Source organism: Eleutherodactylus coqui, chromosome 11 (assembly GCF_035609145.1).
Source record: "Eleutherodactylus coqui strain aEleCoq1 chromosome 11, aEleCoq1.hap1, whole genome shotgun sequence".
Taxonomy (NCBI): domain Eukaryota; kingdom Metazoa; phylum Chordata; class Amphibia; order Anura; family Eleutherodactylidae; genus Eleutherodactylus; species Eleutherodactylus coqui.
The window spans coordinates 111,456,146-111,472,462 of record NC_089847.1 but is presented as its reverse complement, the minus strand read 5'-3'; positions in this window follow the sequence as shown (position 1 = coordinate 111,472,462).

Below are 16,317 nucleotides of genomic sequence, written 5' to 3'. Positions count from 1 at the left end.
GCCGCAGACCTCCTGAAGTAGAGTATGCTGCACTACGGATGGAGATCAAGGAGTGAGAGACTGTATTATGTGCAGATACTCCCACATATGGTGTGTGAGGCCGCGAGGGTGATGTAATACCGCGGACCTTTAAAAATATGATGATAACAATACTATGAAGTCCAAAAACAGAGATGTATTGATGCCAGTGTGTTTAGTGCGCCTTGCCATTCTGAAGACGACATATTTCATGACTAGAGATGAGCGAGTATACTCGCTAAGGCCCATTACTCGAGCGAGTAGTGCCTTAGCCGAGTATCTCCCCGCTTGTCTCTAAAGATTCAGGGGCCGGCGGCAGGCGGGGAGCGGCGGGGGAGAGCAGGGAAGAACGGAGGGGAGATCTTTCTCTTGCCCTCTCCCTCCCGCTCTCCCCCGCTCCCCGCCGCAACTTACCTGTCACACGCCGGCCCCCAAATCTTTAGAGATGAGTTGGGAGATACTCGGCTAAGGCACTACTCGCTCGAGTAGTTAGCCTTAGTGAGTATTCTCGCTCATCTCTACTCATGAGTAGAGAGGAGCGAATGTACTCGGTTCGGGTGTTTTTGCACTTGAGCACCGCTTTTTCAGAGTAACTGACTACTCGGACGAAAAAATTCGGGTGGCGCCGGGGGACGGCGTGGTGGAGCGGGGGGTAGCAGTGGGGAACAGGGGGGAGCTCTCTCTCTCTCTCCCCCCCCACTCCCCTATGCAACCCCCCGCTCACCCCCGGCGCCCCCCGAATCTTTTCGTCCGAGTAGTCAGTTACTCGGAAAAAGCGGTGCTCAAGTGCAAAAACGCCCGAACCGAGTACGTTCGCTCATCTCTATTCATGAGACATCCTTATCATGATATCCGGTTACAGCTGACATGTAATGTTTAGAGTAGAAAGACCCCTCCGGTGGAGCGAAAATATTGCCCATCCAGTTCCAAGTCTGTAAAAGTTGATTATTAACTGAGAATGAGTTGTGGTAAAGAATTTACTTATCTCTGCAAAATCTGTAGATAAGTAGGGCTCATTCACAGAGGCATATGGAAGTTCACAGACGGATTTACCTGCATGTGTATGTGCATGTAGCATGTGTTTTTTTTTACATATGTGCTTTTTTTTTTTACATCTGTGTGCCATACGTGTTTCATGCATCCAAAAGAAAAAATGCAAGAAGGAGCAATTTATGTCACTTTTTTTCACTGTCTCCTGGCAATACGTGTAAAAAAAATGCAGCACACACGCATGAAGATCCATATTTGCTGCAGTAGTTCTTTTACGCTCCAACGGGATATCATTGGCGATTTTGGTTTGTGAACACAGACCAAAATAGGACATGTTGCAGTTTTGGCTACACACAATATTGGTCCATATAAAAAAGCACCTCTGAATACACCAATTTAATTGCTAAAAAATACGGACGGCACACGGACAGAAATCACGCCTGTGTGATTGGGCCTTTAGGCTACTGAAATACTGTATATATAACAGAACAGTTCATACAAAATATCTTACTGTAAGTACTTTTGGAAATCTTACAATGACACCCAGATTTGGTCTTCTGGCCAAAAGATTTTTTTTTTGCCCATTCTGGAATGTATCCTAAAGGTAGATGTGATCATGTACTGAATCCATGTGCTTTGTGGCACCTTCTCAACTGAAAGAAAACAGTGATATAATGCCACAGGCTCTCAGAGGCTCCTTGTGTGTAATAATGACCTCTTCTTCTGCTTGTGTAGAGCTTGATGACCACTAGACGCCTCTATGAAGCAGAGAAGAGATTTTGCCCAATTAACAGAGTGTGAGAAGCTGGATGGTCGGATTGACGAATTGCCAGCTATCTGGGCCATTCTGACCAGACTGTTAGGAGGTGCTGGGACCAGTGGATGTGTGAGGGCACACAAGGCGATCGGGCTCAGGATGTCCTTGACAGAACACCAGTAGAGAGGATTGCCTGATCATTCAACAAGCAGCTCCAATTGTTTTGTTGTTTGTTATCTAGAGTAAAGTGGCATCATTGTTATAGGCCCCTGTGTCTGTCAAAACCATTTTCAGGTGCTTAGCTAAAGGACATTTGGCCTCATGGCGCCCATTACATGTAGTGCCTTTAACACCCACCCATCATTGCCTCTGTTTGTAGTGGTGTCATGAACAATGAAACTGGGCGGTACGGAGTGGATCCAGGTTGTCTTCAGCAACTAATCAAGGTTTAGTTTGGGCACTGATGGCCATGGTGGCGCCTGGAGACCTTCATTCAGGTGAGCGCCTCAATCCTGCCTTTACTGTGGAGCAGCACACTGCCCCCTGCTGGTGTGATGGTTTTGGGGGCCATTGCGTATGACACTTGATCACCCCTAGAAGAGATATGAAGAAAATTAAACAAAGTAATATGTTCAGGACATCCTGCAGCCACATGTGTTCCTCTCATGGCGGCTTCCAAGAGGCATTTCCCAGCAGGATAATGCTCGGCTGCATACACAAGGGGGTCACAGGAATAGCTTCACAATATTGTTACACTTCTGTGGCTGGCCCAGTCGGCAGATTTATCACCAATAGAACATGTATTGGAACATCTGGCACCAGAGGCATTGGGGCTCAGAAGCTTCTGAGCTCCAATGCAAAATCAGTAACAGGGCCCCCAACTATAATGCTTTATTCATAGTACTGGGTTCTCCATATGGAGAAGAGAGCCTTATGGGCCCCCTAAGGCACCTGGGCCCAGGTGCCACTGCATCTTCTGCATCCCCTATAGTTACGCCCCTGTCTGGGATGCCAACGTCGACACCCTATGTGTTTGTGCGATCTAGAGGCTCAGTCACAGAAAATTTGGACTGATGTGGAGCACGATACCATATGAGACCTGTAAGCCTACATGTCCGCCCGTATCACAGCTTGCATCCAAGCTAGACACAGCCCAACAGGGCACTATAGCCTTCATGTCCACCTGTATCACACCTTGTATTGAGGCTAGAGACAGCCCAACAGGGTACTAGAGCCTCCATGCCCACCCGTATCACATCTTGTATCCAAGCTAGAGGCAGCCAAGTTGGGTACTACAGCCTCCACTCCCACCTGTATTGCAATGACCGAGACACAAGGCACACCACTGAGGACATGGCGGGGGTAGCTGTTAGGGATGTCACAGTAGCACTACCAACTTCTTTCCTGAGGAGCGCGAGTAAGCTTGGCCAAGGCACTGCCAGGCCTCTTCCAGGCAACACTGCAGCAGCGGTTACCTGAATAGGTGGTGTGGTGGACTTGAAGAAATATGTCACAGGCGACGCCACCATTCCTTACTCCATAGGATGTTCGACGGGAAAAGTAAGAGATTCCACACATAGTTAACTTGATAATTTCAGTTGCTGGGAAAGGTCAGTGACTGGAACTTTACTTTAAGATTTGATAAGCTAACACACCATGCCCACCTGTATCACATCTTGTATCCAAGCTAGAGTTGGTACAACAGGGTACTGGGGCCTCCATGCCCATCTGTATCACATTTTGTATCCAAGCTAGAGGCGGTACAACAGGGTACTAGAGCCTTCATGCCCGCCCATATCACATCTTATGTCTAAGCTAGAGGCAGTACAACAGGATATTAGAGCCTCCGTTCCCACCCATATCACATCTTGTATCCAAGCTAGAAGAGGCCCAACAGGATACTAAAGCCTTCATGTCTGCTCGTATCACATCTTGTATCCAAGATAGAGGTGGTACAACAGGGTACTAGAGCCTCCATGCCCACCCGTATCACATCTTGTATCCAAGCTAGAGCTGGTACAACAGGGTACTAGAGCCTCCATGCCATCCATATCACATCTTGTATCCAAGCTAGAGACGGTACAACAGGGTACTAGAGCCTCTATGCCTCCCATATCACATCTTGTATCCTAGCTAGAGGAGGTCCAACAGGGCACTAGAGCCTCCATACCCACCAGTATCACATTTTGTATCCAAGCTAAAGGCAGCCCAACATGCTGCTAGAGCCTCCATACCCACCAGTGTCACATCTCGTATCCAAGCTAGAGGTGGTACAACAGGGTACTAGAGCCCTCCTTTAAGGGGTTAGTTTTCCGCAAAATAATTCACCTTTTGCTCTGATAGTAATCTCTTAAATCAACGTTACAATCACACAGGGAAAGTTTTATTTGATTCTGACAACTCCTTCTAGGGGAAGGATTGTTTTTTACAATGAGTGTATGCTATGTAATACACTGCGCTGATAGATAGCTATTAGAGATGAGCGAACGTACTCGGTAAGGCCGATTTCGCAATCGAGCACCGCGATTTTCGAGTACTTCACTACTCGGGTGAAAAGTACTCGGGTGCGCTGTGGGGCAGGGCGTGGCGTGGTGGAGTGGGCGGTAGCAGCGAGGAACAGGTGGGAGCTCTCTCTCTCCCTCTCCCCCCCACTCCCCTCTGCAACCCCCCGCTCACCCACAGCGCCCCGGAGTACTTTTCACCCGAGTAGTGAAGTACTCGAAAATCGCGGTGCTCGATTGCGAAATCGGCCTTACCGAGTACGTTCGCTCATCTCTAATAGCTATATAACAGAAGCATAAACAGTGTGATATAGCCGAGCCAGAACATTTGGTAGATGTCCATAAGCAGAGTTTGTCACAGTGTTTTCTACGTACAGTAATACATACAGCTTTCAATATGGTTTTAGATGTGAATGTAGAACAGAACATGATCAAACTCAAACGTCACAAAATTTGTAAACCAAAGGCACTAAACAGACGTAACTCAATGGGGACTTTAGTGTCAGTTTTTTTTAGATTTCGGGTCTGTTACCAGTTGGTAGCTTTGAACTGAATTTACAGTGGGTTTGGAAAGTCTTCAGACTATTTCACTTTTCTTGACATTTTATGTTGTGACCATGTGCTAATTTAAAAAAGAATTCACGTTTTCCCGCATCATTCTGCACTCAGTACCCTGTACAAAGTGAAAAATGAATCTTAGACATTTTTTGTGAATTTTTAAAAAATGAAGTCTGAAGACTTTCTAAGCCCACTCTATTCATATTGTTCAGATGGTAAAGGCTTAAAAGGGGGTTTCTAAGTCACTTAAAAATTGGGGAGAGGACAGGAAATGGTTAAAAATAGAAAAAGAAAAAAACTTTATTCACCGCTCTGCTGATTCAGCACCTCCTCTACTGTCTTCGACCCGGTGATGTCATATACACATGACCACTGCAGCTAATCGCGGACCTCAGCAGTATGTAGCTCCAGACCACTCAATTACTGGAATGCATCAGTCACATGTGTATACCAACATGTCACCACTGCAGTTAGTCAACAACTACTGGGAGATCGGATAGGTGAGTATGGCTTAGATTTTTTCTTTTTAACCATTTACTGTCCTAATTATCGAGGGTTGACTGGGTGAAAGAAGAGCTGACAGCCTAAGACTTCAGAGGTGAGCGCTGAGTCTTCTGAAAACAGCTGCGGGTACCATGTGTTGGAGATCGTCGTCCTGTTGTATGACCCAGTTTCAGTCAAGCTTTAGCGTTTGGATTAATGGCCTCACTTTTGACCCTAAGATACTTTGGTATAGAGAGGAAGTCAGGGTTGACTCAATGGCTGTGAGGCGCCCATGTCTTGTGGCTGCAAAACAAGGCCAAATCATCACCCCTCCACCACCGTGCTAGACAGCCGGTATGAGGCGTTTGTGCTGATTTGCTTTGTATGGTTTTCACAAAAGGTGGCACTGGGCATTATGGCCAGATATCTCTGTAGTGGCCCAGAGTTGGGGCCCCCACAGCACTTAATTAGCTACCGCATGTAGTGTGTGTATCTGTATAGCTGTGTGTGTTATCAATTATATTAACATGTGTATTGTCTATGTCTCTATCTAACCAAAGTGTGACCTAGCATAAGTCACCCTAGCCTACTCTATGTCATGTCAATCGTCTTTAGCTAGCCCTGATATTGGATACTGGGAACTCCCTGTAGCTCAGGATTGGTTAAGGGGATTGATATAAAAAGTCAGCTCTTGGGTGTAGAAGGGAGAAAAAGAGATAGGGAGGAGAAGAGAAAAAGAGAAAGAGAGGAAAAGAAAAAGAGAAAGGGAGAAGAGAAAAAGAGAAAGGGAGGAGAAGAGAAAAAGAGAAAGGGAGGAGAAGAGAAAAAGAGAAAGAGAGGAAAAGAGAAAAATAGAAAGGGAGAAGACGAGAGATAGAAAAGGGAAAGAATAAGGAATGTAGTAGAAAGAGAAGGGGTTGAAGAGGAGGAGCGGGAAGAGTCAAACCCCGGAGGAATCAAGTTAAGCCTGAGCTCTGGGCAAGTCTGAGCTCATGTCAGGTCCAGCTTAACCAAGTCTGGATCATATCAAGCCATGCCTGGGGGAAGTGAGTTGTGAAGCCGGTTGCAGGAGTGTCTTTTTCCACCCTACCAGAAGGTATCTGAGTCAGGGCAGACCCCGCCTAACTGGAAGGAAAACGGGACTTGCAACCGTGAGTGATTCGTAATCTTGCTTAGTCAGAAGTCAGTGTGCCCTCTGACAAGCCCATGTTAGTACCTCCATTCCTCCACAAATAGTCACCCCGTGCAATGACCAGATAACTTAGCCTGGCAGCCTCATCCACCCAAAATGAGAGAGAGTTAAGGAATGTAAAAACTGTTGTTACTAGTCTGTGCAAAGTACTGTGGAAGATTTCTATTGCTTACTGGAAATGCCAAGTGAATGCTATTTTCTTTTATTGAAAGAGTCAGTAAAAACTGTGTGCCCCCGGTTTTACAAAAGGTCTTCGGTCTGGACTCTTTATTTGGATTGTGGGTCAATACTAGAGGTATACAATCATTTCCTTCCTTCTCTGTGTATTGGAGTAGTTGATTCCTGGGTATCCTGGTGGCTCTGATGATTTGGTCATCATTTGAGATGGAATGGTAGCCCTGATTTAAAAATGTCCTTTTAAGATGGTATAGATGTTCCTCTTTGTCTGTTGGGTTGGAGGGGATCCGGTTGTATCTGATGGCCTGGCTGTAGACGATGGACTTTTTGATGTGTTTAGGGTGAAAGTTGTCTCATCTCAGGTATGTGGGCCGATCAATTGGTTTTTGGTACAGGGATGTCTGTATTGAGTTGTTTGAATATTTTATGGTGGTGTCCAAAAAGTTGATTTCGGTATATGAATAGCTTAATGTCAGGTTTATGGTGGCGTGAAATGCATTGAATCTCTCATGGAATTTTATTAGCTCTTGTTCGGTGTTGGTCCAGATGCTTCTGATGTCATTAATGTAGTGTAAGTAGGCCAATGGTTTGCTGGAGCAGGAGCCCAGAAAGTCCCTCTCCAATTTTGCTATAAAAGATTGGCATATTGCGGTGCTATTTTACTGCCCATGGCAGCTCTGGTGAGTTGCAGGAATATCTCTTTGCCAAAGGAGAAATAATTGTGTGTGAGGATGAATCTCATGAGTTGTAAGACAGATTCAGAGGCTCCCAATTGGCCTCAAGATGTGACTGGCAGGCAGTCAATCCATCTTTGTGTGGGATGTTGGAATATAAGGATTCCACATCCATGGTGGCCAGGATGGCGCCATTGGGGAGGGGACCTACGGTTGATATTTTATTCAATAGGTCCATGGAAGTGAAGTGAGACATGACTGAAACATCACTCTACATCCAATAGTCCTGTTTTAGCAGGGCTACCTCATGAACTAGAAAGCAAAATTGTTGCTGTTTATCCAAATTTGCATTAAAAAGGGGTGTTTCTAGCAGTTTTGTCTGGCTTACAAATGTTCTGTGATTTTATATTCAAATATTAGCACGTTTGCACCATGGAGACACATAGGTCTGCATTAGAGCTGGAGACACTAAGTGGAAGGATATTTTTAATCCAAAATTTTGTAATCTGTTTTATTTCATATGCATTAGAGCATAAAATATGGTTGCAGTTGTGTACATGTAGTGTGCCAGAATGGGGGTTGATGTGCACAGTGCTCGTTATGGCATAAGTCTCTCTCCCACTTAGCTATACTGCAGTAACAGGTTTGATTTGGCTGATGGTAAGGGCTGGTCACGGGAAACAGAAAGGGTAACAGTTAACTCACATTTATTCCTCACCAGATAATAAAGGCTAAAGTCCTTGGCAATCCAAGTCTGCAGAATCCAATCCTGAAGGTGGTGGCTATAAGTGCTGCTGCATATGTTCCATTCTGCTGATATAGGTTTTTTCACCATGGCCTTGGAAAATTTTCAGTCTGTACTACGCAACTTTTCTCCTCTAGACATCAGAAGCAGAAATGGCAGTTAGGAACTGTGAAGATCTGTTCCCTAAACCTTCTATCTTAGATGACACTGTGCTACATGACTGTTTACTCGGCTCATCTGATCTTTCTAGAACATTCCAAAAACTTATTTTTGCTGCTCCCATCAGCCCCATTCTGATTGACTTATGGGTGGGAGGCTGAAAAAAGCTGAGTCTCTGAGCTATTTAACCCCTCCTAAAATATGCTTTACACAAGCCACCACTTTCAAGGCAGAACATAAAAACAATAAATTACACATTTGAACACAGAATTTGCAGTCCTAGAAATGTCAGAATTATTATGTAGTAACAGTTCTGGGTCACTACATACATATTCTTTAATATGTTATGCTTCGCCCAGTTGTCTTTACCCTGGCTAACTCCAAGTACATCAATGACCATAGAATAAAGGTCTTCTCATCATTATTTAGCAAAATATTATTCTCCTCCCATCAGTAGATTTCTTATAAAGTGTCTTCCCTTCTTTTTCTATTTTACTTCTTTTCCCCCTTAGGGCTCCTGTACACTTGCGTTTTCCTTGCATTTTTTTCATGTGATATCGCTGCATTTCTTTTAACGTGATTGTCAATGGGACTTTCTAATGTTAAAAACGCATCGCACAAAAATTGCAAAGCATCAACTTGCGATGCGTTTTTAACATAAGAGAGTCCCATTGACAATCGTGTAAAAACAAACGCAGCAATATCGCGTGAAAAAAATGCGCAAGAAAAACATAAGTGTGCAGAAGCCCTAAATCCAACATGGTAAGCCTATTTTATGCTTGTTGTATACATTATTGCTTACCCACACAATACTCATTAACAGAACAGTAACCTAAAGTTCCTGAGCCCCATTGCAAAATCTGAAACAGGACCCTCACTTTCCATGTGCCATTTATAAGACTAGTGCCTTTTGATGTGACAGAAGGACCATTGGAACCCCTCAAACTCCAGGACTGGCTTTGACCGCTACCTTTGCACTCCTCATATGTACAGTCCTGATTTTCACTGACATTCGTTTGTGCTTATTATTGATGCTATTAGCTCAAGCACATTATCCCTGGCATCAAATGTTTCTCAATAAAAAATTTAACTTGAACATCCAAATATGCATGTTTTTTAAATCATATCAAAATTAATAAAAAGTTCCTGTGAAGTGCCACAGATTGACCGCCTGCTCTTAGACTAAATCCCCAGGAGAGAAAGCCGAAGTCTGTTATACTGGTTGAATTAAAAGTTTCTAGTCTGGAGCATTTGGCTGTCTCAACCTCCATTTCCTCCATGCTGTCTCATGCCCGGTCAGCCCTTTGATAGGGCGTTCTTTAGCCGATACCCCAAGACCAATGAGCTTGCCCTGAGTGGAGACTTCTGCTGCCGAGCTGCTTCATACCCCTTCGGTAAGCCTTGTTCCTGCCCAAAGTTCCCCTGCCGGCAGACCTGTTAAACCTTCTAACTCTCTCGTGAAGTGAGGCTGGATTCACACAAGCGTTTTATCGCAGTAATTTTGCCACGATGGCCGAAAATCCAGACCCTCTGATGCATTGGATTCCAATGCATTTGTGCAAATGAGCGATTTTCTGTGTACAATTGGCCAGACGGAAAACATACAGTGCGCCTTTTGGCTAGCAGTTTTTACGCCTGGCTGGAAAATATTGGTCTGGACCTATCTTTTGCTAGAATACGCCAACCGGTCCCATAGACTCCTATGCGAGCCTATTAGAGCTGCCATAAAAAGGAGGTTGGAGGGAGTTTAGCCGCGGCTCTGCTAAACTCCCTCCCTCTCTTCGGCTCTTGCCGACTGCCGGCAAAGGGAGGGGGTGGGACGGGGCAGGCGATTAGCACACTAACTCTGCTAAGCTCCCACCCCATCCCCTTGCCAGCAGCCGGCAAGGGTTGGAGAGGGGGCAGGAGTTTAACACACTAGCTCTCACCCCCTCCCTTTGCTGGCAGCTTGCAAGGGGCGGAGAAGGGGAGGGAGTTTAGAAGAGCTAAAATATCTCCCACCGCCCAACTGTATTCCGGGCTTAATAGGTGTTAAAATGGGAGATGTTGCGGCTGCCTCTTGTACATATGGTACGGGTGTCTGAAAATCGCAACACCCGTGTGAAGGAGCCCTGAATGAGGAACAGCTATATAATAAGTACATACAGCATAACGCAAAGTAAATCAATCTAAAATGATTGAAATAGAACATTTCATGGACTCGTAATAATTTTTAAAAATGCCGGCAATGTTTTCTCCAAGTTTCTCCCCATTGGTTGACAACATGATATAGTTTCTCCGAATGTTTTCTTTGAGGGGGTTAAATAATTTTTGAACAGTTTATCACTCATCAATGGTAATTAAATATGTTTATATTAAATGATGTGCTGTAATTAATGTAAAATCTCCGAGCTTGTGCTGTTATTAGAAACAGATGCTGAAGTATCAACAGTATTACAACATGACTGTTTTGCCGTGCCAGCTGTCTGATTGTAATTACTTTAATCTGAGCTTGTTATCTAATTATCACCTTTGTAAAGGGAAAGTACTCTCTAATGCGCACTGATTGTTTCAGATGATGATGAAGAGCGTGAAGCAGCTGTCAGGCTCCTCAGGACTCTGCCTAGCTATCTCATCCCTTACATTGTTTGGACTTCTTTTGGACCCACCAAACTTAGAATCTGATGAGAGAGTGATCAACATCTAATAAGGCTCTTGTGTACATCTAGCAGGCAGTTTGAATACATTGAGGAGTGGAACGCATCATTACCTGGAGTGTCTAGATAGCTGTTCTCTGAACAGTACTATAAATCTTTTTACATTATTTGACAGTCTTTTTTTTTAGAACTGTAAGTATAAGAATAAGAAAACACAAGAAGCAACAGTGCACAACAAACAATGAATACATGAATTTTTCAATTGCTTTACTGCTATATTTACTACAAACATAAATTTGGTACTGGTGTATTATGTCGCCACCGGAAGTTAGGGGAGGCGACATAAGACAGCTGTTTTGACATGGAGTAACGCCCTCAGCTGTGATTGGTTGGGGACGTATTTCATCCCCCAAGTGCCACTGTCTGTCAGGGAGGACAGCGGCAAGAGTGGGAGGGTCAGTTGTGGCCGCCACCGCAGCTGCAGAAGCACGAGGAGAGACGGTGGCAGCGGGGCCAGGAGGACAGGCAAAGGTGGCTGGGGCAAGTGGACAAGAGCTAGCAGCGGGAGGAGACGCGGCGGCACCTGGAGAATATCATGTAAGCCTAACAAGAAAAATAACCCTAACCCTCCTGCCCAGGCAAAAATCCATAAAGATTCCAGCCAATCGGGAGGTAGGGGCATGACAAGGGCGTTCCTCCATGCAACCCCTTGTCAAACCCCTAGCTTCCGGTGGCATCAAGGTATACCAGTACCCATAAATTTGAGGTTCTTAGTGCACATTTCAATCAGATATTGTCAAGGCGCGTTTCTGCCATGGCTGGGCTGTCACAGGTGCCACAGTTGGACACACCATCGTTCCTCCTGTTCTGTACGCCCAGCTCTGTCCACTCCAGAATATACATTCTCTGCTCGCTCCCTCTATGCTGCCCATAGGGCACTCGCGCTTCAGTCTCCTTTATTGTATGGCCGTAGCACTCACTATTCCAATCTCCTACCAAACCCAGCTCACCTCTAGATATGGAGGATGTCTAAGCAACTGGTAGGCATCAGCCATTGTGACAAAGCCCCCTGTAAGAGTTTGCTCCAGTTCTTACTCCTGATGACTCATGCTCCCTGCCTTCAACTTTGATTACTAGACTTCACTAGTGCTTGCTGCCTGCCCTGATATTCTATCTGGACATTGTTACTGCACTTGTTTCACCAGCTCTGACTATTGCCTGTCTGACCACTAAGCTACAGTATACATTAGCAGCACTGTACCTCTGTCCTGGCATTGTCCGCAGCCACCGATGGATCCAATTCCAAGGCACACAACATTTCTTCCAGCACTCATAAGAAGTTAAAAACAAAACTTTTATTATAGCCTTCTTAAAAATATCCTCATAGAAGCAGATGAAAAAAAAGGGAACTATTTACATGTTTCAAGCCTTACAAGTCTGGTTTGTAAGGCTTGAAACATGTAAATTGTTCCCTTTTTTAGCCATCTGCGTCTATGAGGATGTTTTTAAAGATGTTATAGGGATGCTTATATTTCAAGATATAGTCTGGTGTGGGCAAGCTGGTTTAACTTGCATTGTCAGCAGCCGCACTACCGGGAATATATGGATATGTAATGACTTGGGGACCTTACAGCAAAGATTGAGGAGTCAAGGGTGCAAATCAAGGTTCCCCAAATGCCCTAAGTCAAACTTGTTTGTGACAAGGTGGATTCACACCTGCCAAGTATGTGAACTCGTCTGCTAGCGACAAGGTGAGCTTATGTAGATGAGACCCTACACTAAACATATGCATCAGTCTTTGGGACAAGGTCTCAAAATCAACTTAGGGAAAGTAACATCCGGCTATACACTGCTCTAATTTAAAGGCAGTGGACAGATGGGTGCAGAGGGTGCGTGACCAAAACATAATATGTATACCATTTGAAAAAAAAGCTGCATGCTAGACTAATTTGGGGCTTAAAGTGGTTCTACAAGATTAGATATACTTGGCTGCTTTCTTTCAAACACACCTGTCCACAGGTTGTGTGTGATATTGCAGCATTTACTTGAGTTGGGTTGAGCTCCTTATGAGCCTAATGGCCTTTTTACATGGTTTGGGAATCTCACACTTCTCATTTGCCCAATGGAACAATCTGTCAACGTCATCACCAGCTTGTTCGCACTCAGGCAGCCCATTTAGACTGCACGTTTCTCATTGAGAATTCTGCAGTCCTCGGACACTTATCGTTCAGTGTATTGCATTTCTATGTGAAACCCTGAACAAGCATTCTTTATATGGCATGATAAGTGCCCTAACTGGTGTTGATTCTCGCTTGTTGTTCAGTTGTTGGCTTGTGTTTAAACTGAACAATTATTGTTCAGTTTCATTCGTTTGACAGATTCTCTGAGCAATAATCGTTTCATGTAAATGGGACTTTTCAAGTAATTTTACATGGTCAACTATTGTCTGAAAATGGCTCAGATAAGCACTTTTGACAGATACTTCACAGATCGTTGTCTCTTGTAAACATTGTCTGACAGGGTACTAAATGAGAAATTACTCAGTAGTCCCTAGTCACTTCATGGTTCACTGAGAGAAGCAACTAGTGAATGACTTCTCGCTCAGAGTACACAGGCAGTCGTTCATCTATGAATAGAGGTTGGCAGCTGGAAGAGAGCTCTAAAGTGCTCTATCTCCATCCACTGAATAACTACTAACGACAGCAGCGATAGTTGTTGGGATGACTGTCAGTGCCTGGCAGTTGCCCCACCTAAAAGTACCTTGCTTCTTATATTTACTAACTCTATAGGGACAGGGTCTGTTCCACTGGATTGGTGCATAGCCAATGTGGTGCCGATATTCAAAAAGGGGTCAAAAAGTGAGCCTGGAAACTACAGGCCGGTAAGTCTAACTTCTACTGAGGATAACATTTTTGAAGGGTTTCGAAGAGATGCTATCCTGGAGGACCTCAAGGAAAATAGCTATATAACTCCATATCAGCATGGGTTTATGAGAGATCACTCCTGTCAAACCAACCTGATCAGCTTCTATGAGGAGGTAAGTTCTAGACTGGATCGGGAAGAGTCATTGGATCTTGTGCATCTGGACTTTTCCAAAGCGTTTGATAAAAGGTTGGTATATAAAATGAGAATGCTTGGTCTGGGTAAGAGTGTGTACGTCGGTAAGTAACTGGTCAGCGAGAAAAAAACAGAAAGTGTTGCTTGATCGACCAGGCAGAAAAATCTACCCCTTTTCACCAAATATCAGCAGGTTAGTCCAACATGATTTTTGGCGAAAATGGTTGGAAATTGAATTTCACATAATGTCTGTTATGGAGGTCAAGGTGTAGCCAATCAGCAGCAAGGGCGTCTTTTCACTAAATGTGTGCTTCATCTTGCTTATTGGCATCAGTTTCATTGGATGCCTGCATCACATGACCTAGCCATATATAAAATAGGCACAGTGTAAGCAACGGCCATTTTGCCGACGAGCACAGGACAGAGAATCTGCATCACACTCATATGCCTATATAACACATGGCCTGTTCTTAAAGGGAGATATATTCTGCAGAGCGTATATATTTCTGCTGCTGTCACTGTATGTAGCAGCAAAGCAGACAGACAAACTACGCTTTGGTGTGGAGAATATTGCAGTTCTTTGTTTGTGGCCTCAGACGTGATTTAAAGTCACTAATCCGGCCACTCTGAATTACTTGCAGCCCTTACGCAGCTAGCAGTGGGGCTTGGGGAATTAAATTAAACAGTTCACAAAGATACAAGCTTTACTCTGTGACCTTCTGCTTTCACATATCGTGCCGCCCAGGGAATGTCGTAAAGATAATTGTTGTGGTTTTTGATAAATATAAACAAAAAGAATCCCAAGCAAGAAATAAGCAATTTGTGCCATGAAGACTTTACAGCCAGGAATGGGAAACGGAGAGCAGAAGTTGATCCTTCACCATTAACCCTTTCCAATCCACTGTCTGACGTCTAAAGACATTATGATTTAAGGCTGTACAACTCCGATGTTGGAAGAAGTCCATCAGGATTCTCTTACTGTATATTGACAACCTCTCTGTTGAGGGAACATATCAAATGTGTCACCTCACGTAGTACTGGGTTTAGCCAGCAGATAGCGCCATTGTATAACGGCAGAAAAAAGTAAGCCCCCTAGGAAAACCAGAATACAAATTGGATTGGAAAGGGTTAACACCACCTTCACTGACATTGACATCTGTCCCCATATTTCAGTAAGTCCTAGGTCAGCAGCCAGCCCTCCATCCCCCAGCTATGGGAACATAAGAAAAAAAATACCTCGCCAACCATCCATGAGCACAGAGCCTAAATGCAAGCTTTGCTTAGCTGCTTGCAATGGAATTCCTGCCCTTTAGACTATTGGACACACACCTTCCACAACTTGATACTCAATGCTAACCTACAGTACCAGATGCCCAGCCACCATTTCTTTAACCAAAAAGCTGTCCCTGCCCTGCACCTCCATGTAAATGATAATGTGTCCCTGGCGTTGCAGAACGCTGTCAGTTGCAGGGTGCACATGACCACAGACACTGGCAAGCATGGCCAGGGGTATTACATATCCTTAATACCACAATGTCCTGCGGTCGGGGCATGAAGCCGAAAGTGATGGTCCATATTTTAGGGTATCTGCAAGACTTGTGGGATATTCAAGCATGTTCCCATCCCCTTCCTCCCCTCATGCTTTTCTATCTCCACCTCTTCGTACTTTCAACACCCTCCACATTGGTACAGATATCTGTATGTGACAAAACCCGGCCCCCATACAGCACTGACACATGGCTGACACCACCCAATCTGAAGCCAAGCAAGGCGATGCGTGACAATGGGGCAAACTTGCTGGCAGCCCTTCACCTCGGAAATCACACAAATGTACCTTGCCTGGCCCATGGGATGAACCTGGTAGTGCAGGTTTTATATCCACTGCTGGAAAAGGCTGGAAAACTGTGCATGCACTTTCGACGTTTACACCCAGCCACCTTCAGGCTTCCACACAATCACCTCATCTGTGACATACCTATATAGTGGAATTCCATACTGTATATGTTGCAAAGGCTAATCCAGCAGCAGAGAATGGTCATGTAGTACCAGTTGGCAGGACCAGCCGGAGGACACTCTTAAGCCTAACCCTGAGGAATATGAGTGTGTTTTTATGCTGCAGTACTTGCAGAAGGATTGTTGCATAGCCCACATCAAAGCATCAGATCATTACTGGGTGGCCATCCTCCTTGATCCCCACTATAAGACCAAAATGACAAATCCCATTCCGGCAGTGGACTGAGACCTCCAAATGCAGCGCTATCAGGACAGACCATTAAGCAGCATTTCCCAGTGGCTGTGGTGATGCATTCGCAATATGTCGCAGTTCTGCGGCTAATGGCGGATGAGCAGGAAACCACCACAGCAGCACTT